The following is a 24,216-nucleotide window of genomic DNA, read 5'->3' on the forward strand; positions in this document are numbered from 1 at the left end:
TCAAGGTCCATCTGTGTTGTCACAAATGACAGTATTTTCTTCTTTCTCATGCCTGAATAATATTCTATTGTATATATAACATATCTTCTTTCCTACTCATCCATTGACAGACACTTAGATTGTTTCTATATCTTGGGCCTTGTGAAGAATCCTATAATAAACATGGAGGAGCAGATATCTCCTCAATATCTTGTTTTCATTTCTTTTGGATATATACCCAGAAGTGGAATTACTGGATTATATAGTAGTTCTATTTTTAACTGTTTTAAGGAATGCCATACTGCTTTCAATATTGGCTGAACCAATTTATATTACCACCAACATTCTATAAGGGTTTATTTTTCTCCACATCCTCACTAACATATGTTATCTCTTAACTTCTTAAGGATAGCCATTCTGTTAGAATGCATGATTTCCCATTGTGGCTTTGATTTGCATTTCCCTGATGAGTAGATACTATGAGCATCTTTTCTGTATATATTAGCCATTTGGTTGTCTTCTTTGGTAAAATATCTATTTAGTTCTTCTGCCCATTTTTACATAAGATTGTGTTTAGTTGTTTTAGAGTTATAGGAGTTCCTTATATATTTTGAATATATTTTTAATAGTTTTTTAAATTTTTATTTATTTTTTAAAAGATTTATTTATTTATGAGAGAGAGAGAGAGAGAGAGAGAGAGAGAGAGAGAGAGAGAGAGAGGCAGAGACATAGGAGGAGGGAGAAGCAGGCTCCATGCTGGAGCCTGACGTGGGACTCGATCCCGGGACTCCAGGATCGCGCCCTGGGCCAAAGGCAGGTGCTAAACCGCTGAGCCACCCAGGGATCCCCTATATTTTGGATATTAACCCTTTCTCTGATATATGGTTTGCAAATATTTTCTCTCATTATATGTGTTGTCTTTCATTTTGTTGTTTCTTTTGCTGTTCAGAAGCTTTTTAGTTTTGATATAGTCCCACTTGTTGATTTTCACTTTTGTTGCATTTGGTTTTGGTATTGTATCCAAATGGTATTGTATCCAAAATGATTGTAAAGATCAATGTCAAGAATCTTTATTCCCTGTGTTTTCTTCTAGGAGTTTTAAGGTATCAGATGCTATCTGTAAGTCTTTTAATGTATGTCAAGTTAATTTTTGTGGATGATGTAAGGGTCCGATTTCATTTTTTATATGCGTTTATTCAGTTTTCCCAGCCCTATATGTTAAAAAAAAAACTATTGTTTCCCTCACTAAATGTTATGGGTGATTTTGTCAAATATTAGTTGACTATGTGAGAGTCTATTTCTCAGCTTTCTATTCTGTTCCATTGGTCTCTGTGTCTATTTTTAAGCCAGTATCATACCATATGATTACTATAACTTTATAATATGGTTTGAAAGCAGGAAGTATGGTGACTCTAGCTGTTTTTTTTCTCAGGATTGCTTTGGCTATTTGGAGTCTTCTGTGGTTTCACACAAATTTTAGGATTGTTATATTTCTGTGAAAAAATGCCATTGGAATTTTGATAGAGATTATATTGAACCTGCAGATTGCTCTGGGTAACATGGAGATTTGAAAAAATATAGATTCTTCCAATCCGTGAGCACAGAGTATCTTTCCATTTATTATGCCTCCTTTAATTTCTTTCATTGATGACTTATAGTTTTCAGTACAAGTCTTTCACCTCCTTGGTCAAATTTACTTCCATATATTTTATTCTTTTTGATGCAATTGTAAATGGGCTTATTTTCTTAATTTCTCTGTTGTTATTAGTCGCATAGTTCATTATTAATGTAAAGAAATGCCACATATTTCTGTATGTTGGTTTTGTATTCTGCATCTTTACTGAACTCATTTATTAATCTAACAGTTTTTGGTGGAATCTTTATAATTTTCTGTATATAAGGTCATATCATCTGCAAATAATGAAAATTTTGCTGCTTCCTGATTTGGAGGCCTTGTATTTCTTTCTCTTGACTAATTATTCTTGCTGGGAATTCCAACACTGTGATGAGTAATAGCAGTGCAAGTGGCACACTTGTCTTGTTCCTGATCTTAAAGGAAAGGCTTTTAACATTTTACTATTGATATAATGTTAGCTGTGGGTTTTTTGTGTTTATGGCCTTTATTATGTTGAGGCACGATCCTCCTATACCCAGTTTGTTGAGGGTTTTTATTATGAATTTATCATGTATTTTGTCAAATGCTTTTTAAAAAATATCTATTGAGATGATCATATGATTTTTATCTTCCATTCTGTAAGTCTGTCGTATCACATTTGATTTGTTTATGTTAAAGCATCCTTGTATTTCAGACATAATTCCCCCTTGCTATGCTGTATACCTTTAACTGTGTTGTTGAATTTGCTTTGGACAGTTTATAATAATAATAGATCCCACTTGGTTATGGTGTATAATCCTTTTAGTGTGCTGTTAAATTTATTTCATTAGTATTTTATTTAGCTTGTTTTTGTTTTCACATTTGTGTTCCTCTAAAGGGATATTGGCCTTTAGTTTTCTTTCCTAAAGGTGTCTTTGTCTGCTTTGATATTAGGCTGATGTTGGCCTCATTTAATGAGTTTAAGTGAACTCTTTTCTAGTTTTTGGAAGAATTTAAGAAAGATTGGTATCGATTCTTTTTTGAATGTTTGGCATAATTCAGTTGTGAATTCATTCTGTCCTGGGCTTTTCATAGCTGGGAGATTTTTGATTACTGTTTCAGTCTCCTTATTTGTTATACATCTTCTCAGTCTTCTATTCTTTTATTTACTTTTAGTAAGATATATATTTCTAAAAATATATCCTTTTTTCTAGGCTATCCAATTTATTGGCATGTAACAGTTCATATTAGTCTTTAATAATGCTTTTTATTTCTCAGCCATAGGTTTTAATATTTCCTCTTTCATTTTTGATTTTACATATTTAAAGATTCTCATTTTTCTTAGACTAAGAGTTTATCAATTTTATCCTTTTTTAAAAAACTCTTAGTATTATTGTCTTTTAAATTTTTTTTCTATTCTCTATTTGGTTTATTTCTGCTCTAATCTTCATTATTTTCTTCCTTCTGCTAACTTTGGGCTCAGTTTATTCTTTTTCTAGTTCATTAAGGTATGAAATTATTTTGAAATCTTTTTTAATATAAACATTTATCACTATAAGTATTCCTTTTAGGACTACTTTTACTACATAGCGTAAGTTTGGTATGTGGTGCTTTTTTTGGTTTGTCTTGATATATTTTTAAAATTGCATTTAAATGTATGCTTTTTAGTTTCTACATATTTGTGAATTTTCCCTTTTCCTTATAGTTATTGATTTCCAGTTTCATTTTATTGTTGTTGAAAAATATATTTGGGATGATTTTGATCTTATTTATTAAGATGTTTTGTGACCTAACATGTGATCTATCCTGGAGAATATTCCTTGTGTGTTTGAGAAGACTATATATTCTGCTATTGTGTGGAAGGTTCCCTAATATGTCTGTTAGGTCCATTTGGTCTTTAGTGTTCAGGTCAACACTTTGTTGATTTTCTCTATGAATGCTTTATCCACTTTTGAATGTGGGCTATTGAAGTCTATTATTATCTGTGTCCTTAAATCTAAAGTAAATCTCTTACCAGTAATCCATACAGTATATTACTGGTTCTTGTTTTATTTTGATCTCTTCAGCCACTCTATGTCTTTTTATTGCAGAGTTTGATACATAAAAATTAAAATGATTAACAATAAACATGAATTTACTGCTGTCATTTTGTTAATTATTATCTTTCTGTTGGTAGTTATTTGCTCTCTTGTCATCCTTTGTTACTTGTTGACATTTTTATAGAGATTTGCTTTGATTATTTTTCTTTATCTTTTGTGTATCACTAAATATCTTGTGATTACATTTCTTAAATTGATAACAACTTCAATCGCATACAAAATCTCTCTACTTTACCCTTTCTTGTGTACTTGTAGCCAGAGTTTACTTCTTATATTGTATATCCCTTAACAGTTTTTGTGGTTAAAGTTATTCTTAATATCTGTTTTCTAACTTTTTTATTATGATTTGAATAAATTTATGTACCACCATTACCATGCTGCATTATTTTATATTTGATTGTATATTTCTCTTTACCAGTCAAAGTTGTGTTTCCATGTGCTTTTACATTACTGTTTAGTATGCTTTTGTTTCAATTTGAAGAAATCTCTTTAGCTGTTCTTCTAAGGCCCATCTAGTGGTGATGAAGCTCCTCAGTTTTCATTGTCTGAGAAAGTCTTTCATTTTAAAGGATAGTTCTGATATAGTCTTTGGCAATTTTCTTTCTTTTGGTACCTCAAATATATCATTCTACTCTTTCCTGGCCTGTGAGGTTTCTACTAAAAAATCCACTGATAATTCCTAGTGTGATAAATTACCTTTCTCTTGCTTTCAAAACTATCTTTGTCTTTGACTTGAAAATTTAATCATAGTATGTCTTGATGTAGACCTCTATATTCAGCCTACTTGGATTCTTTGGGCTTCTCAAATCTTAATGTCTGTTTCCTTCTTCATGCTTGGGAAGTTTTTAGTCATTATTTCTTTAAGAAGGCTTTTTGTATCCTCCTCAGAGTAGGATGTATGTGTGGTAGTGGCTCTGGGTTCACTGGCTCTTTCTTGTCCATGTGCCAGTACTCAGGGAGCTATGGTGGTTCTGGCTCTGGGGGCACACAGTGGCTCCAATTTCAGGAAAGCTCAGGAATATGGGCTCTGTTGTCTCCAGCAGGTGGGGCTACATTGGCAAATACTGTGGAGGTCCTCCGTGGTGAAGGATGCTTAGGTCACCTGCTCTTCTTTACATCCACCAGAGAACTCACAATGAAGAGGACTACTGTTAGCACTGAGCTATGCTGGCCTGGGAAGTGAGGTGACAAGTAAAATATTTCCTTCCTTTTTCTATTTGGCCATTCTTGGTTCTTGTGCTTTAGTGGCATGTTGTAGTTTCTTAATTATATTCCAACATTATCCCAGAGATATTTTCACTTGTGGGATAGTAGCTAAATCATTTTTTGTGAGGGAACTAGGATTGAGTGGGACCTCTTAGTCTATCATCTTGATGACGTCTGTGATATTGTTTTAATTTACTGCCCTGGCTAAAATTGAAGGGAGAAGGGAGAGGACAATTTTAGAGTCTTCCACTTGATCTTCCTTAATAAGTGCTCTGACCACTAAGGCCAAGAAACCCATGTAAGGTAAGTCTCCATTCAAATCATACATTTAAGGCCTATGGAAATTGCCATGAGGTAGGTCTGTGGACCCCGTGGAGTTTGTGAACCAGATCTAAGTGAAAACTACATTTTTAAATGCATTCTCCATATTTTCTCATGTAACAGATGACCATTGTGACACTTAATGTATTCAGGTTTTAAAGTCATTTACCCAAGTTTTAGGGTTCAGCAGAATACTTGCTGGGGCTGTGAATGCAACTTTATCTTGAGCTACACTATTCTTATAATTAAATACTAGGCCCAGTACTCAGCTTTTTCTGTCTTCCAACTATAGAAGAGGAGATTTCATTTATATGCTGCTATGGAGCCCTTGGATTGCTTACTTCACCTTAAGCTGATGATTGATTTTCTTCAACCTTCTCTGTCTTTCTCCAATGTACTGATATCACCAAGCAATAGGCATTCTATTCTGTGATTCTTATAATTATTCATCCTCCAACATCTCAAAGGTCTGAGGTATTGTAATTTCCAGTGCATTCTTTTCTGCCAACACTCCATTCCTGTTCAATACCATTAAAAGTTTTATCAGTTGTAGTACTACAACTGATATGCCAGGGACTAGCAGTACTATCAGTACTACAGTCATGGATTTTTATTGCAAACTGGCTGACAGGCAGTTCACAGCTCTAGAGTCCTTTCCCCCCCTACTTCTGATAGAATATTTTGAAAAAATAGAATAGAAATAAAGGCAGACAAATTTCTTAGCTGTCAGAAACCCTAAGGCTTTCGTTTAAGTCTGCTAAGGAACAAGTATATGATTATTAACTAAAATTTATTTCAGATTGTTAAAATTTAAATAATCCTTGCCAACAAGGATATAATTGCCAAGGACAATTTTCTTTGCCATTGTCTCCTGTAAGAAATGTGAGTTTTAAGACATGTTGCACTATGCCTAAGTTTTGTTGTTGAACTTTTTGTTTATTTATTTAATGGGACTTTAAAAAATAAAAATAGTATGACTCTCAAAGATTTGTGCTAAGGAGTTTTTGTGATTTTTCTCAAATAAAAGAAAAATATTTTTTCCTTCCATCTATTTGGCTTCTTTGCTATTATTTTCTTTTTTATTGTGTTGTATCAGACAACCAAAGAACAAAGAAGAAAAAAAATACTATCTTTACTCTTCAATTTAAACTTCTAACGGTTTTATAAACAAGTGGGCACTATCTGAGTATAATGAACATAGGTGAAAAAATACAGTCTAAAGATCAGATTCATTTTTCTTTCTTAAGATACAAACTGCTGTATTTCCTCCCTACTATCAATGTAAACTGGGCTCAAAAAATTAGTGTGACACAAATATACAGCAAGAATTTTTGTTTTTGCTTTTCTGGACATTGATTTGTACATTAAAGCAAAAACACTTTTCTATTATAGTGTTTTATGTAAGGAAAGGAGAGAAAAAATGTATTTTCCTTTACAAGATCATCAGCTTAATGATTCTAAGTAGTTTTAATTTTTAAAATTTATTTTATCTTTTCTAATTAACCTCAAAATTTTTCAAATAAAAATCATAAAGAAAATCAAATTTCTTTAGAGTCATCTCAGTATGGCATGGTAACACACACATCCTCACACATGCAATCATAACAATATTTTAAACTTTATAAACTTTTGTATTTAATATATAAATATGTATTTTGCTATGTCCTGTCTTTTATTAAAATGTATTTTTGACATTATAACATAACATTTAGCAACATTATAAAAGCAAATACTTAAGTTTAAGATCCTCAGTAATTATTAAAAGAAATTTCCTGTTAATTTATTAGTAGAAGTTTTCTTTTAAGAATAAAAAAACATTTGAAATCATATGTAAAGAAAGTCATTTGTTTAAAAAATGTATTGAATAAGTTGGACGCAGTAGAGTAAAATTATAAAATAGCTTTATTTCTTATTCATACCTAAGTTTTCAAACAAGCTATGTAGCATTATTCTTCCCTGTTCTCTGGATAAAATCTCAGTCAGATCTTATGTATTAACAAATAATCTCATTTTTTTAGATATTATAATTTCTAGGGCTGTCTTCATATCAAAATTTCTAACTGTCATGCTTGACAGCCCAGCTTGTGCCTTATTGTGCCATAATTCTGCAGTGGAGAAAGGGGTTATTCATTCCTCTTTTCTTACAATGAATCCTATTCAACTAACGGCTTTTCTGACTCCTTGCAGCCAGGATCAAGAAGGAAGGGAGGGTGGATATTAGAAGTAAAAGTCTTTGGTTATCTTTTGTGATTTGATGTCTAAATTCAGTGCTTTATGTATTCTTTTTCCTGTAACACCCTAGAAGGGTGCTATCTCCTCTACGGGATTACTTAATACTATATCCTTCATCGAAGGCTTTGGACAGTTAGAAGACCACTGGTCTTTCTTTTGGGGGTTCACATTTTCTGGCAATTCTCCAGCTTCACTCCTTTCTCTGGGCAGTTCCACACTGGTTACCTTTTGTGAACGTACCTGGCTGATGGGACAGGTAGAGTCACACACTTATTCTCTCAAATTCCTAGCTCCTCACTTTGAGCTTTTGGGAGAAAGGAAAGGAACAGAAGGGAGAAGACTCTGACAAACTCTTACTGAACAAGCTTTGTTCTCAGTTTCCTGATCTCAGCTTACAATCTCTTGAGTTAGGAAATGAGCTAAAGTTCACAAAACTAATTTTACAACCTCTGAATCTCTGTGCGAGTTCTGCAAACTTTAGTCCCTGTCACTCTGAAACAACAGGAAAAAAATCACTTTAGGAAATAGGAAAACTCCAACAAGCACGATGACATAAATATCTATTATCTCTCTAGCCTTTATAGAAATAAATTTTATTATATACAATTTAAATTTATATAAATATAAGTTTAACATTTTGGGATAATTAGAAAAATTGCATTTAATATTCATTGGTATACCTACAACATCCCATTTTATTTATATGTGTATATATATGTGTAATATAATTCATATGCAATTAAATATGTGCTTATCCACAACATAGAAAAAAGCAAATGTTCTAATTATTATATATGATGTAATCATATATATCCTATTATATCTGTTACATATTATATAATTATATATCCTATTACATATATATAGTATGATATATTCTATATATATATACACACACATAGAATACACATAATACATAGAATGTAAGGGCACATTTTTTATTCACTTATTTCCACAGAAAATTTACATGTAATTTTATTTTTTTCTTGAAACCCACTACAATTTGGCAAAAGCTAAGATATTGAAATGTAGCTCTTTACTGTGTGCATTTTGCTACCTAAAAATTTAGTTTCAACCAGTTAGCTATTAAAAGGAAAGGTATTTTTTCCCCGATGCTACAGATTCACAGTTAAATTGACTAGTTTTATCAAGTATTTGTACTCTGTAAGATTTTTGTGTGTGTGCTAAGAGCGGTGGTGGGTTTATGACACAATCTTGAAAAGACTACAGATGTAGATTTTGGAATTATCTACAATGACATGTGATATGCAAATAACAAAAATAAATAATGACTCTGATTAAAAAAATATTAAAAAGAAAGGGCTCAATTCAAGGAGCAAATTTGATTAATTCCATACCTTGAAAGATGGAAAAGAGCCATCAAAGAACCCAGCAAAAGAGCAGAACTAGAACTGTGACAGGGTCCTAGAAGCCAAGGGAGACGCTTAAATGGTCATCAACATTTTGAGGCCCTTTCTCTCTTTTTATGAGAGCTTTGCGTAGTTGTATCTTGTGACCCATTGTGAGCATTTGTTAGATGACTTGATAGTATCCTAGATGGGAGAAAATAGATTTCCCTTGAATATATATAATTTAATTAAAGTTCAAACCCTTAATGTGATAATTTTTTTGTGCTCTTCTTTAGCAAATTAGTTCATTAAATCTAAAAATAAGACATGACTGACTTGACTAATTGCATATTATTCTTAAGCAGGTTGGATGCTTTGTTGCCTTGATAATTCTTACAAAATTAGTATTTCTCAATAATAAAAATTATAAATCCTAAAATATTTATTTTTTTCTCATCCTCTTGCTCTTGTTAATATTGAGACAGTGATATTCTATTCATGTCTCTTACAGATATGGCTTTGTTCTTGGATTTTTGTAAGCATGTTTCCAAGCAGGCATACAAATCAACACACAGACACACACACACACACAAACACACACACCTATTATTTGACAACATTGTGATGGAACCAAGGATTACTGAAATAAAACATAAGGAATGCTTGTAAATAACTCTTGTTTGGAGGAAGAGAAAGTTCACTGTGGTTTAGAGTGGTCAGGAACATGTCATTGGAGTTAAGGAGCTTGAATTATGTCTCTAAGTGGAGATAGTTTACAGATCAATAAAGAAAGGCAATATCTGTTTATTTTATAAAATTCCGTAGAATAGAACATATATTGAAGGAGCCTCCAGGGACATCTGTGTTTTCCTCACGTTGTGTGGCCTTATGCAGTGACCATGATAACACCACTTTAAGAACACAAATGATGCAGTCAGGCTACATTGCAGCTCTGAAAACAGACAACCTACTAAGGCTCTATGCTTAAGTTTCCTTAACTGTAAAAACTAAGCTAATAATAATGACCTCATAGATCATTGTATTCAGTGAGATTATATAAGCACTGAGAACAATGTCTAGCATATTATGAGAACTGAATTTTTTCCTACAGTTATTATTATTATTATTATTATTATTATTGGTGTTTTTGCTTTTAATTCTTTTTTTTTTACTAATTTTGCATTTGGGCTGTCCTATTTCTTCTTTTATTTTTATTATTTTAAAAAGATTTTATTTATTTATTTGAGAGAGAGAGAAAGTGAGAAGAGGTGTGAGAGGGAGAAAGAGTCTCAAAAGACTCCATGCTAAGCACAGAACGCAGTGCGAGGGTTCATCCCAGGACCCTGAGATCACGACCTGAGCCAAAGGCAGACGCTCAACCACTGAGCCACTGAGGTGCCCCTGTAGTTTATCTTTAGAGCTAGTTGGAAGAGTTCTTTTTTGATGAAAGCGCAGTAAGGAACTATACTAATCACTTGAAAAGAGTGTTAACTTCATACATTTTAGAAAGGTTAATCTGACAGTTTGTGTCATACTCTGGTGTCTTGATTACTGTTGTTTTCAAGAGATTTGATTTTTTTCTCAGTTATTTAATATTTTCATGCTAGAGCCAACGGACTTCCCTGATTATTTAATCACTTTGCTCTGTGTCAGGATGTGCTTTTAAAATTAAACTTTCCCTTTCCTGAAGAATGCCTTAATAAATTTTGCCTTAAAAATAAACAGCCTAACTAATATATTATTGATATTTATAATAGATAGAAAAGGTAAGACTTATGTGGAAGTAAGCCCTGTCTTTGCTCCTATTTTTTTAATAAAAAATTATGATTTTTTATCAAAAAAAATAAAATTTTAAATCAAAATTTAAAATTTTTTAAATTATGATTTAAAAATTTATGATTGCACCTGGATTTTTGCCTTAAAAATAAACAGCCTAACTAATATATTATTGATATTTATAATAGATAGAAAAGGTAAGGAATTTTGCCTTAAAAATAAACAGCCTAACTAATATATTATTGATATTTATAATAGATAGAAAAGGTAAGACTTATGTGGAAGTAAGCCCTGTCTTTGCTCCTATTTTTTTTAATAAAAATTATGATTTTTTATCAAAAAAAATAAAATTTTAAATCAAAATTTAAAATTTTTTAAATTATGATTTAAAAATTTATGATTGCACCTGGATGGCTCAGTCAATTAAGCATCTGGATTAAGCTCAGGTCGTGATATTGGGTTCCTGGGATCAAGTCCCACATCAGGCTTCCTGCTCCCTTCTCTCTCTGCTTCTCTCTGTCTCTGTCCCTCTGTTTCTCATAAATAAATTTAAAAAATCTTTTTAAAAAGTTATGAGCATTCAGGTCTTGATCTCAGCGTCATGAGTTCAAACCCTCTGTTGGGCTCCATGCTGGGCATGAGGACTACATAAAACAAAAACACAACTTATGAGCATTTTAAAGAAACAATCAAATCATATCTTTTGGGTTCCATTAATTCTTCACTTGAATATGAAAATAACAGTGTTATTTTAAAAATATTTACTAGCTTTTTTTTTTAAAGGCAGGGGAGTATTGTAGTGTATTTTACATGTGAAAAAGTCATTTTGTCTGTTGTGGGTAGAGTATAGTGGATTTGCAAAATGCGGTGAAGGAGGCAAAGCAGGGAAATCAGTAAGAAGGTTCTGGTAATAGTGCATGTGGAACTGTTATTTGTCTGGATAGTGTTGCTTAGTAGAGAAGTATAGGTATAGATGGATGTGGAATATATTTAGGATGTAAAATTGACAGAACTTGCTTATGGATTGGACACAAAAAGTAACTGAAAGACATGACTTAGTGATCATTTCTAGAATTTTGGAGAAATTGGTGAATGTTAATATCATTTATTGGGATTGAGAAGACTGAGGTAGAAGAGGATTTAAGAGAGAAAATGTAGAGTTCTAATTTGGTGTTTTATTTTTTAATTTTTTTAAAGAACATTTTTTTAAAGATTTTATTTATTTATTCATGAGAGACACACGCACAGAGAGAGAGAGAGAGAGAGAGAGAGAGAGAGAGAGAGGCACAGACACAGGCAGAGGGAGAAGCAGGCTCCACGCAGGGAGACCCACATGGCACATGGGACATAGGACTCGATCTGGGACTCCAGAATAATGTCCTGGGTCAAAGGCAGGCGCTTAACCACTGAGCCACCCAGGGATCCCCTAATTTGGTGTTTTAGATTCACTATTTTGAGATGCAAAAATATATCCAAGTGGAAAGGTATGTTGACAGTTTGAAATACAAGTCTAGATCTTAAGAGTGTCAGGATGTTGCCTGTATCCATTTGGTTGCTTAATAGTATTCAGTTATATGAATATACCACAACTTATTTATCTATTATTCTACTTATAGACATCTGAGTTATTTCCAAAGCAACAATTATCAGGTACAAAGTTTTTTGTGCCAAATGTTTTTATTTCTCTTGGATAAATACGTAGGAATGAAATTATTGGTTGATGGCTAAAATAAATATTTAACTTTTCATTAAACTGGTAAATAGTTGCCCAAAGAAGTTGTAATGTTTAAAAGTACAGGCTTAAAAATAATGGTGTTGAAAATAGGACCTAATATTTTGTTGTTTATATTGCTAAATATAAATTATTATATTTAATATATATATATTTAATATAATATATATTTAATATATTATAATTATGCAAATTATGTTTATATTGCTAAATATAAACATAAAATATATGAATTGGCTTGATGGCTTTGCTGGGTGAGAGTTGGAAGTAGAAACAATTAATACTCCAATCATAAGTCTGATGATGAAAGCAGTGATGGGAAAGGTGATGAATTATAATAGCAACTGTTATTTAATGAGTATTTACTATGTACATACACTAAGTTAAGGCTAAATTAAGACTTTCATAAAGTGAAATCCTCATAGCAACTCTATGAGGTATATATTATATTTATTATCATTGAGGAAACTAAGACTTTAATTATTTGTCTCAGGTCACATAGTTAATACTCAGATTGAAGTGGTACCCTAGTTTGTTGATTTTTAAGCCCAGACTATTATTCAATCACCAAGGGTTCCTGTCTTCTAAGCAAACATGTTGATTTCTTGAGTGGAATTTTAAAATAGAATAAGTAGATGTAATTCTTAGAGTAAATTTTTATTTTTAAAATATTTTTATTTATTTATTCCTGAGAGACACACACACACACAGAGAGAGAGAGAGAGAGAGGCAGAGACATAGGCAGAGGGAGAGATAGGTTCCCCGCAGGGAGCCCAATGTGGGACTCAATCCCAGGATCTTGGGATCTCGACCTGAGCCAAAGGCAGAAGCTCAACTGCTAAGCCACCCAGGTGTTCCTAGTGTAAGCTTTTAAAGAGTTTCAGATCATTGAGTGACAAATGTGCATACACAGTGACAAACGGGAACTATGAAATAGCACCAAGGAGAAATCCTGCTTCTTTGTCCTGTGTTGCAGAGATTGAGAATGCTGTATCAAAATTTTGGCTAAAGGTGGACTAAAATGACTTTTGGACATCTAAATAAACGTACTGGTTTCAGAAGCTAGTATCACTTAATATTAAAATAACAAAAATAAATATATCTTTGCAGATACATGAATGCTTATCTTTAGCATACATTTTTATATGGTATTAGACCTTTTAGTTGTAAGGTAATAGCTTAAACCATTTTGGTGGCTTGGATGGCCATGTTCAATTGTACTGAGCTCATTTAACTGAATTTTATCTTTTTTGTTTTGCCACTGCAGGTGTGTATGGCAGTGCAGCTTTATGTCATAGTAGCAGTAATATAGCACAGTTTTTAAAAACCAGCTTTTTAAAATAAATTTTCCTTTTTTGGCCACTTGTCTATTTTGGACAAATTACTTAAAACTTAATTGCTTCACCTATAAAATGGGAATAATAATAATAATACCTACTTCAGAAAATTAAATGATAAAATGCAACTCTGTTTCAGGTACAGGAAATTGGTTTAATATATAATAGTGCATTATTATTATTATTATTATTATTATTACTATTATCATTATTGAATCAAATGAATAAAAAATTAAGAATATTGCCACATCAAGCAGAAAAATTATCTCTTTTTGAAGTTTAACCTTGGCTAATTAACTCTTCTTGAAGTTTAACCTTGGTTACCAGTCTGGAGTCCATCAATATGCTACTACAAGGCCCCAAGACACTTCCATCTAATCAGATTCTACTGGGATGATCATTTTCCAGGTCTGACACATGACACCTCAGTGATGAGTTTACTCAGTGTATCAGGAATTAAGCGTTTTCATTCCCACTTGAGAACATCTGTCTCTTGAATACATGGGAGCAGAAACTTGTACAACATAGAGACATTGTTTTTTCCTTTCCTCCCCACCCTTGCCTCCAAATTATTTCACAGCTCTTCGTGTCTATGCTCCCCTATCCACCAAATCAGGTGCACAGTATGTCCCTTCTCAATCCCTGGTTAATTTGTTAGAATTTACTTACTTTCATTCATTTATCAGGTTATAAAGAAGCTTAGTCAGTTTTCCGATTGGGGTATCTGGCTAATTCATAATCTTTGGATCCTGTTTAACATGGTAATTATGTGTAACCATCAATGCTTTCTGTCCAGGATTTAGTTTGTTGTAGCTATCTAGCTTTGTCACAATCTCCAAAATTTCATGGCACTACTTACCAAGTAGAAGTGTACATTTTTTTAAAGATTTATTTAGTTAGTTAGTTATTTAGTTATTTATGAGAGAGAGAGAGAGATTGAGAGAGAGAGAGAGAGAGAGAGAGAGAGAGAGGCAGAGACACAGGCAGAGGGAGAAGCAGGCTCGATGCAGGGAACCCGACGTGGGACTCGATCCCCGGACTCCAGGATCGCGCCCTGGGCCAAAGGCAGGCACCAAACCGCTGAGCCACCCAGAGATCCCCTGAAGTGTACATTTTTATGTTGTAGATACTTATATGCTAACAGAATGTATAGAACACCCAGAATGTAATACATCCATACCATTATAATATATGTGTGTGTGTGTGCGTGTGTGTGTGTGTGTGTGTGTGTATATATATATATGAAACTACACTTATAAGAGAGAGAAGGTAGAGATTAAGGAAAATACTAAGTGCAATTTGAAATAATAAAAGTGAGGATAAAAGGGTAGTGTGAGACAGTTCTAGGCTTGAAGCCTGGGTCTGTTATTTACTGACTGTTTGACCTTTTGGATATGGTCCTTAATTTTTTCAAAGCTCCCTCCTTTGTTTCTCTCTTTCTTTCTCTCTTTCTCTCTCTCTCTTTTCCCTTTCTTTCTTTCTTTCTCTTTCTTTCTTTCTTTCTTTCTTTCTTTCTTTCTTTCTTTCTTTTTTTCCTTTCTTTCTTCTCTTTCTCTTTCTTTCTTTCCTTCCTTCCTTCCTTCTAAAGATTTATCTATTTATTTTAGAGAGAGAAAGCACACACACATGGAGGAGCACTGGGGAGGGGCAGAAGGAGAAGGACATAGAGTCTCAAGTAGGCTCCATGCTGAGCACAGGGCCCAAGGAGGGGCTCAATCTCACAACCCTGAGATCCTGACCTGAGCCGAAACCAAGAGTCCATTTCTCAACCCACTGAGCCATCCAGGTGCTCCTGTTTCTTTATTTCTAAGATAAATTTAATGGTAGTAATACTACTAATAATATCTTCCAAGTGGTGCTGTTTGAGGCTGAAATAAGATGATTCATGAAAGTGTTTAACCCAATAAAGGCTCAATAAATCTTGTTTTGATTATTATACATTAGCAATATATATCAATTGTCGAATGAACTTTGTAGGCAGCAATTAATTATTCAAGCCTAAAGGAAAAGAGTAGTAGCTTTTGGCAGGCAATTGATAAAAAAGATAGATTGAAAAAGTTAAATTTAAAATGGATAGACATAGGGACACGTGAGTGACCCAGTGGTTGAGCATCTACCTTTGACTCAGGTCGTGATCCTGGGGTCCTGGGTTCGAGTCCCACATTAGGCTCCCCACAGAGAGCCTGCTTCTCCTTCTGCCTGTGTCTCTTCTTCTCTCTCCATGTCTCTCATGAATAAATAAAATCTATAAAAATTAAATAAAATGGATAGAAATAGCATATGAAAGGAGGCGTTTTCTATGGCTATAAAGGGCTGTTAGGAAAACTAAGTCAGAATTCAAAAGATATTGTGACAAAATATTGTTGATAATGAATTAACTAGAATGATAAATCCATCTAAGGGAATAATTTGGAGATAGGGCTAGAAAAATAGGTGGGAGAGTAGAGGGTCTTGTATTTTAGGATTAAGGGATTCATACTTGGACACTACTGGAAATTATGGACATTGATTTATACTCACAATAGCAATGTATACAGAAACTCATATGTGGTATAGTTTTGAAAGAATAATAACAGAAATATCTAGCATGGTGTCTGGTACATGAAGAAGGAAGAATAATTATGTGATCACTACTGTGGCCCAGGAATAATATAAGAGCATGAAATGCAGTGATTAAATTCATAGCTTGTGCCTGTACAAATCAAATAATTAAGTAATATGATACCAGTACCCATGCATAAAGAAAACAAAATGATATTTATTTGCAATAATTTGGGGAACTATAATTAAGAAAAGGCAATGGTTCTGCCTCCCTTTGTAATTGTATATATTGGATAACCAAAGATAATGAGCACATATACATAATATAATTGCTGCATAAATTTAATTGTTGATATTTACATTAATTTTTATGTTTTATGGAAATTAATCTATTCCTTAAAATCTTCTTTGTTGGCTTATATCAATTGTTGGCTAGTCAGTGTGAGTGAGAAGTAGGTGATAAGGGTTGTGGGGGTCAGAGTTTGTTAAAACCAATTTGCTGTCAGTATGTATGTATCTTTAATTTAGAGTGAAAATATTTTGAGTGAATTAATCACTGTACTATTAAATCCCAATTTTTCAGTCTCCTAACTGCAAAATATTTCTAATCTGTGTTATCAGCACAGTGTATCTTTCTTAGCTGAGAGCAGTCAAGCCATGAGAGTCTTACTCATACTGTCCAATACAATTCAGATTTTATCAGATATTTGGAGAAAATTTGGGCTAACTTCAGAGATATTGATAAATGGTTGTTTCCACAAGATAAATAACACATCTCTTTTATAAGACAATTGAATAGCAATTTCATCTCTTAGATCCAGAGTAAAACTCAACCAATAATTTCAAATGGGAATTTATTCCAGTTGATTTTAAGTTCTGAGCCCAGCAGAATCATTGGGATATTTTGAAGAGTAAAGACAAGATCATGTTTGATAAGGATAAGGGATTTATCTTTAGGTATCTAATTTCTCTGCTTCCAAATTTCTGAGAATGGTGGGTACTGTCTGACTTTCTGGGTATACTTTGTTCTAAACTCAGTTCCCCTCATTCTTTTCCTTGTATTTCTCCATATCACAACACTCCTCAAGGATTCATCCCAGTTCAGACTTCTACTAATCCCCTCTATCTAATTTATTCACAGATTGTTTTGAATAAGTTTTTGCTGTTATTTAGATATTGGTCCCCCCAGATACCTATCCTAACCCCAATGTAAAAGTGACTCCTTAAAGTCAGGGAGGTTATTTTTTCTGATGCCTATAGTGTAGTATTCCAGAAATATTTATGGTATTCAATAAGAAACTCTTAAATTCTGTGTAATGTAATCAAGCAGAGACTTCAAAATAGCAAGGATGAACTATGAAATGTTTTGATTCAATTAAATTACAAATGATATAGGATTTAATCCCCATTGATTCAAAGTTCCTATTTTTACATACTGCATTTGTTATGTCTAAATTGATATGTTCAAAACATGTGCAATTATTTTCTTAAAAATGAAAGGTAAATATTGGAATATTTAAAAGTTAAAAATTAGAAAGTCACTCAAAAAATATTTTTGCTATAATGAATTGAAACAACATCTAAATGGCCCTCCATCATTTAAAAATTTAATAGAGATAGTTTGTGATTTAGTTAAAACATAAGGATATTTCTTTTCTTCTTTTCTTTTCTTTCTTTTCTTTTTTTTCTTTTCTTCTTTTCTTTTCTTTTCTTTTCTTTCTTTTCTTTCTTTCTTTCTTTCTTTTCCTTTTCCTTTTCCTTTTCCTTTCTTTTCTTTTAAGATTTTATCCATTTATTCATGAGAGGCAGAGAGAGAGAGAGAGAGAGAGAGAGAGAGAGAGAGAGACCGGCAGAGGGAGAAGCAGGTTCCATGCCGGGAGCCCAACATGGGACTTGATCTGATCTCCAGGATCAGGCCCTGGAGTGAAGGCAGTGCTAAACTGCTGAGTCACCAGGGCTGCCCCATAAGGATATTTCTTACCATTACTACATGCAGTAGACTTTTTAGAATTAGAATGGGTTGTGTAACTCTAAACATCAGATCATAGCACATTTATTACTATTTGAAATAAATTTAGAAAGTAAAAATTATACTATGAGATGTTCTTACAGCTCTTGTATTATAAAAGCAATAAAGGAGAGATGTTTATTGGTACATATTAAGTCTGTTTACCAGTAATTTTTTAATAACGTCATAAAAAGACTTTATATAGCAGCATTAAATCAGATCTATCTTACTTCAAAAGCATATACTTAATATAATTAAAGCTTTCAATTTGTTTTATATTCCTCTTGATCTTTCTTTTAAAAGGACTGTTTCTCATTTGACTACTTTATTAATTTTGAAGACATTGAAATATATTCAAGTATGCTATTGTTTTTCTTGCCTTTTTAAAATAGTGGATTTAAAGAATTTATATGATACATAATTTCAACTTTGTATAAGATTTAAAATAGGTGTTAATTTCGTAACACTTATTTGGAAGTAGAGAAATAGTATAGTTTCTGCTTTGTAGATGTTTGCATGTCTTCTATGTAATGCCTATTTCATATTGTGCTCATTTTACCTTCAGGTTTTTCTTAGTCTTTTTGCTTATTAATTTGTAAGATCTTTGAATATAGTAGTGATTTAGCTTTTTTCTATTATTTATGTTGCATATATGATCTTCCGGTCTATTATACTGCTCATGCTTTCACTTTATGCTTTATTTTATTATTACAGGTATATCAATTTTTATGTAATCAAATATATTGATTTTTATCTTAAAGGCCTCTGAGTTACTCTGTCACCATGACTTTATAAAAATTGTTTTTTTTTAAATTTCATTCTATACCTTGTTTTTTCCTTAAAGATTTTATTTATTCATGAAAAACAGAGAGAGAGAGACAGAGAGACAGAGAGAGAGAGAGAGAGAGAGAGAGAGAGAGAGAGAGGTGGGGGATGGGGCAGAGACACAGGCAGAGAGAGAAGCAGGCTTCATGCAGGAGCCCAATGTGGGACTCTATCCTGGGTCTCCAGGATCACACCCTGGGCTAAAGGTGGTGCTAAACCATTGAGCCACCGGGGTGCCCATCATTCCATACCTTTATTGATTTTACTTTTACATTTAGAGCTTTGAAGATTTCAAATGTATTTTTCATGTGGTTTGCAAAGTAACTTTATAGTTTTTTGATTGCTACTCCTATTGGCTCAAGACAACCACTAAATTTCCAAATAATTGTGATTTGTTTTGCCTTCCTCTTTGTATTAAAAATTATTTTTTACAAACTGTTTTTAAGATTGATTGCATCATTATATTTCTTGCTATTATACATATTTTTTACCTGCTTGATTTGTCAAATTTTGAAAATGTTCTATTTAAATTATCCAAAAGACATCGTATGTTAATGAAACTGTAGTCATAGTTTATAGGGTTTTATGTATTTTTATATTAAGCATTTTTGACATTTTCCTTTCTCCAAAGTATTTTTGGAGGATTTACTATTTATATATGCATTTTGATAATGTTTACTTTCTTATCATTAATAACCTTTATGATAAGGATCCTAATAATATTGAGTACTTACCATATGCCCAGTTTTTATTTAAAACTCTTGATGAAGATTAAATAATTAAATATTTTGGTGATATAATAAAAAGCAACTTCGAAGTAGGCATTATTGTTTTTATACTATTTTATAACAAAAGAAGCCAAAGTAATAAGAAATTCAGTAAACTGCAAATGTACAGCTCAGAAATGGTGGGGTTTGGACTCAAACCTGGACAGTTTTGCTTTAAAGCCTATACATTTAAATACAACTTTCTATAACCTGTCCTAATAATCATATTTTTATCTTTAATTGTAGCTTCCACTTTTCCTCCTTGAGAAATCTTAGAACTTATGTTCAATATCCCTCAGATACCTCTTAACTATTTAATTTTTTTCACAAATGATTTCTATTTCTTAGCAATTTCACTTTGTTTTATGTAAAGGCTCTTTAGTTTCCATATTACAAATTCAGTTTTTAGAATAGTCCCTTTATTCAATTCCTCCAGTTTTGCTAAATTTGAAAAATTATGTTTGAATCCAGAAACTCTTGCTTCTATCATTATATCTGTTTTTAAAAAATTATATTTTAAAAAAAGTTTTAATTTTGGTAGGAGCAGTTTTAGGATCACAGCAAAATGGAGAGGATGATACCCCTTACCCCACACATGAGTAGCCTCTTTCATTGTCAACATCCTCCACAAGAGTGATACACTTATTACAATTGATAAGCCCACATTGACACAAAAAATCACACAAAACATTTTTTACCCATTACATTTTTTTAAAGATTTTAAAAATTTGTTCCTTTGAGAGAGAGAGCACGAGCAGGGGAGAGGGCCATAGGGAGAGGGAGAAGCACACTCCTCACTGAACAGGGAACCCAAAGTGGGCCTTGATCCCAAAATCCTGGCATCATGACCTGAGCCTAAGGCAGACACTTAACCGAGTCACACAGATGCTTCACCCATTACATTTTTAATTAATGTTTTTCTGGACTCTTTTATTTATTCTATCTCAAGGGGGCGGTTCAGTTCTGCATGCTGAGATCATTGACATAGTTCGTCCATCCCAGGTTCCTCAAGCAGCTGTGCAATTGCAGATCATCATACCAAACTTCTTGAAGATAGCGTATTAGAAAATCAACTTTCTTGCTTTCAGGTGTCTGTAACTTGTTCTTATTCCCACCCAGAATGGTTAACAGTAAATGCCCCTGACACAATTCAACACCACCACCGTGCAAACACCCTTGTTTCATCTCATGTGTTCAAGATTATGCTTTAAATTAAAAAAAAAAAAAGATTCTCATCAGAGTGAAGCAGGAGGCATCCCAGATGCCGTTATTTCTCAGGTATATATTTTGAGTGAGTAAATAGATCTCTTATTTGTAAGGATCACTTTTACAATCTACACTATTATATAAAAGTAATTATTCATGCAAAACAGGTTTTTTAGAAGTCCAGAGGATTCTTGGACTACTGTCTCATAGCTACAGGTTTGCTTTACTTCGGTGCCTATTTCATCTGCAGGAAGGTTTCCAGAAGTAATGCCTTCAGGTTCCAGTTCTTCTTTTTATTTTTATTTTTTTGTAATTACCTTGGTATTCTTCACTATTTTGATGTTTAAAATTTTCTAACAGACACAGAATGAAGAAATGATGAGTTAAGGCACTGGCAAGCCTCTTCTGTAATTTTCCCAGTACTTCTAATATAAGCTAATTTATACTTTTTTCATTTCCCAAGTCATAATTTTTATAATCTCTTTCAGTCATTGATCATACTGGGAATGGGAATTGATTATACTGGGAAGTTTAGGGTTTCATTTTTGGCAAACTAGATCCAGCATAACTGTCAGAATTTTTTACATTAATATGAGCTTTGAATATATTGTCATTTTCTTAATATAAAAATTATTTTTCTTCTTATACTTAAAATCCATATTATGAAATGTGGTTAGAGAATTTGGTCTAAACCTCTGTATCAATCAAGATTTTTCAATGTATATAATCTATACCTCTATTGATAATGGTTTAAGCAATAAGTATTATGTCACATAAGGGAAGTCTGGAGATAGATGGCTCAGTGATTGGTTAATTTAGGGCCATAATGATGTCATCCGGATTCTGGAACTTGCCTATTTTTCTGTCCTGCCATCCTTAGAATACTGGCTTTCTTCTTCAGATTTGTCTCTCAATTGTCACTTTTCCAGGCATGGAGTGGGGGATGGTTCTTCATCATGTATCTTTTTATCAGTGAAAAAAAAAAAACATTTCCAGGAAATCCACACAAGCCACAGACTTCTACTTCTTTCTCATTGGCCAGACCGGGTCATAGGCCCATGGGTGGTCAGATATTGGTATCTCCTCAAAATGTGTATGTTGAAACATTCATTTTCAAAGTGATGGTATTAGTAGGTGGCAACTTTAGCAAATGGTTAGGTTTTGAGGGCAGGGCCCTCTGAAGGAGATTGGTGCCAGTATAAAAGAGGCTCCAGAAAAGATTCCTTGCCTCTTCCTCTATGTAAAGATACAGCAGTGAATCTACAATCCAGAAGGTTCTTATCCAACTATGCTTGTACCTTGATCTTAGACTCCAGCTTCCAGAGCTGTGAGCAATAAATTTCTGCTGCTTATAAGCCACCCGATCTATGATATTTTGTTATAACATCTCAAATGGACTAAGTTCACTTTTCAACTGAAAATTGACAAAGTTGAATGCAATCACCGTTTATAAGCTTAGAGCAATCAAGATTCAGCTCCAAGGGCTTAGTCATGATCTCTGGGCACTTTGTAGCCTGTTGCCTGAACAAAATCAGGCTTCTGTGAGCAAGTAAGGCAGGATTGAGGAATTGCTATTGAGTATGTGAATACATTTCTGACACAAAGTCTCAAGCATTAGTTCAATAATTATGCAAGATAATTTAATCATTCTACAGATCAGCAAAATTATCTATAAAAACAGGACCTGTGAGCTATTTGGTGTAATTTCAGTTCTCTAGTTTTTGTGGTATTTTCTTACTAATATTTTGAGTATTGAATATGGTTAGTGTTTTTGCTATATTACATTCTTTCTTAGAAACTGGATTGACCACTTCTGTCTAGGCACCATTTACTGTTTATTTTTTTTTTCAAATTCTGTGGTACAACTCAAAAGACAGATGGCTGTAAATAAGTTTCATCACTCTATTTTTCTAATTTTACTCCTTAGTCATTTTAGGACTACTATGGGCAATCAAAGTTTGGGGTAAAACATTTCATTGCTCCCCACAGTGGCACCCATACCTTATGTCAAGAAGAGAACGCTTCTGTGTTTATCTTTTTAATATTATACTTCTTAGGAAGGCTTCTTTGCAGAAAATATTTTTCAAGTGCTGTGAAGGTAAGTATGTTTGAAAAGCATCATTGTAGAACCCATTTTGATTGCAATCTAATGAGCAGATTATGTATTCCCACATAAATTGATAACAATATCAATGTTTTTGATAGAACAACAAATACATAAAGACATATAATTAGATTAAGTCCCTGGTATCCCTTCTGCCATTCATTTCTATTTTTTCCTTGCTGTTATAACCAGAGTTATATGCATTATTATGATAAATATGGTTCAAGTGTAGTTTAAGATATGCTGGATTTTATATTTAAAAAAGAAAATATTTTTCTTTTATATGTTTACATAAATGTGACACAAAATATATTTTTCTTTATATTCTATTCAGTGAAATTGGTTGACTAACATCAAATGATAATTGACTTTCAATATTTTGTTATTAAAGTAGGAATTTTAACATAATTCAAAATCAATTATGTTTTTATTTCAATGATTATATTTACATGAAGAAACCATTTCATATCTAGACTCTGTAAACTTCTTTATACTCAGAGAAACAATTTATTACTTTACTTAGAGAATAAGTAAATAGAAACACATAATTTATTATTTTCCTGTTTATTTTAATGTAGTTGATTCAACAAACCTTAAATAAGCATCAACTTTGTGCTATATATTGACTGCTGAGTACTGGGGAAGCAAAAATGAATGTGACATTCTTATTCTAAAGTTTAAAATATAAAATATACAGTATTTATAAAGCTCTGTTAAACTTGGGGGACCTAAAACTTAGAGGAATTTTTTTTCTTGCCTCTGAAGAGCCTACAGTCTAGTTGGGGGCTCAATATATGTACACATACAAATTAAGTAACAAGAGATAGTCTCTATTCAAGTGTTTAATAACTGTAACAAAAAGTTGGATCCTGGGATCCCTGGGTGGCGCAGTGGTTTAGCCCCTGCCTTTGGCCCAGGGCACAATCCTGGAGACCCCGGATCGAATCCCACGTCGGGCTCCCGGTGCATGGAGCCTGCTTCTCCCTCTGCCTCTCCCTCTGCCTCTCTCTCTCTCTCTCTCTCTGTGTGTGTGTGTGTGACTATCATAAATTAAAAAAAAATAAAAAAAAAGTTGGATCCTTTTTTAAGCAGTAATATAGAAATGAAAATGAGCAAGCATCCATTATTGCAAAGTTTGGG

The 24,216-nt window shown here is 32.9% G+C and overlaps 1 protein-coding gene across 1 annotated transcript in view; it reads left to right on the top strand.

Moving 5' to 3' along the window:
* The window catches only part of CNBD1 (cyclic nucleotide binding domain containing 1), a 362,719-nt gene that overhangs the window by 269,728 nt on the left and 68,775 nt on the right, over positions 1 to 24,216 (top strand). The gene's annotated exons all lie outside the window — the stretch shown is intronic.

Source organism: Nyctereutes procyonoides, unplaced genomic scaffold (genome assembly GCF_905146905.1).
Source record: "Nyctereutes procyonoides isolate TBG_1078 unplaced genomic scaffold, NYPRO_anot_genome, whole genome shotgun sequence".
Classification (NCBI taxonomy): domain Eukaryota; kingdom Metazoa; phylum Chordata; class Mammalia; order Carnivora; family Canidae; genus Nyctereutes; species Nyctereutes procyonoides.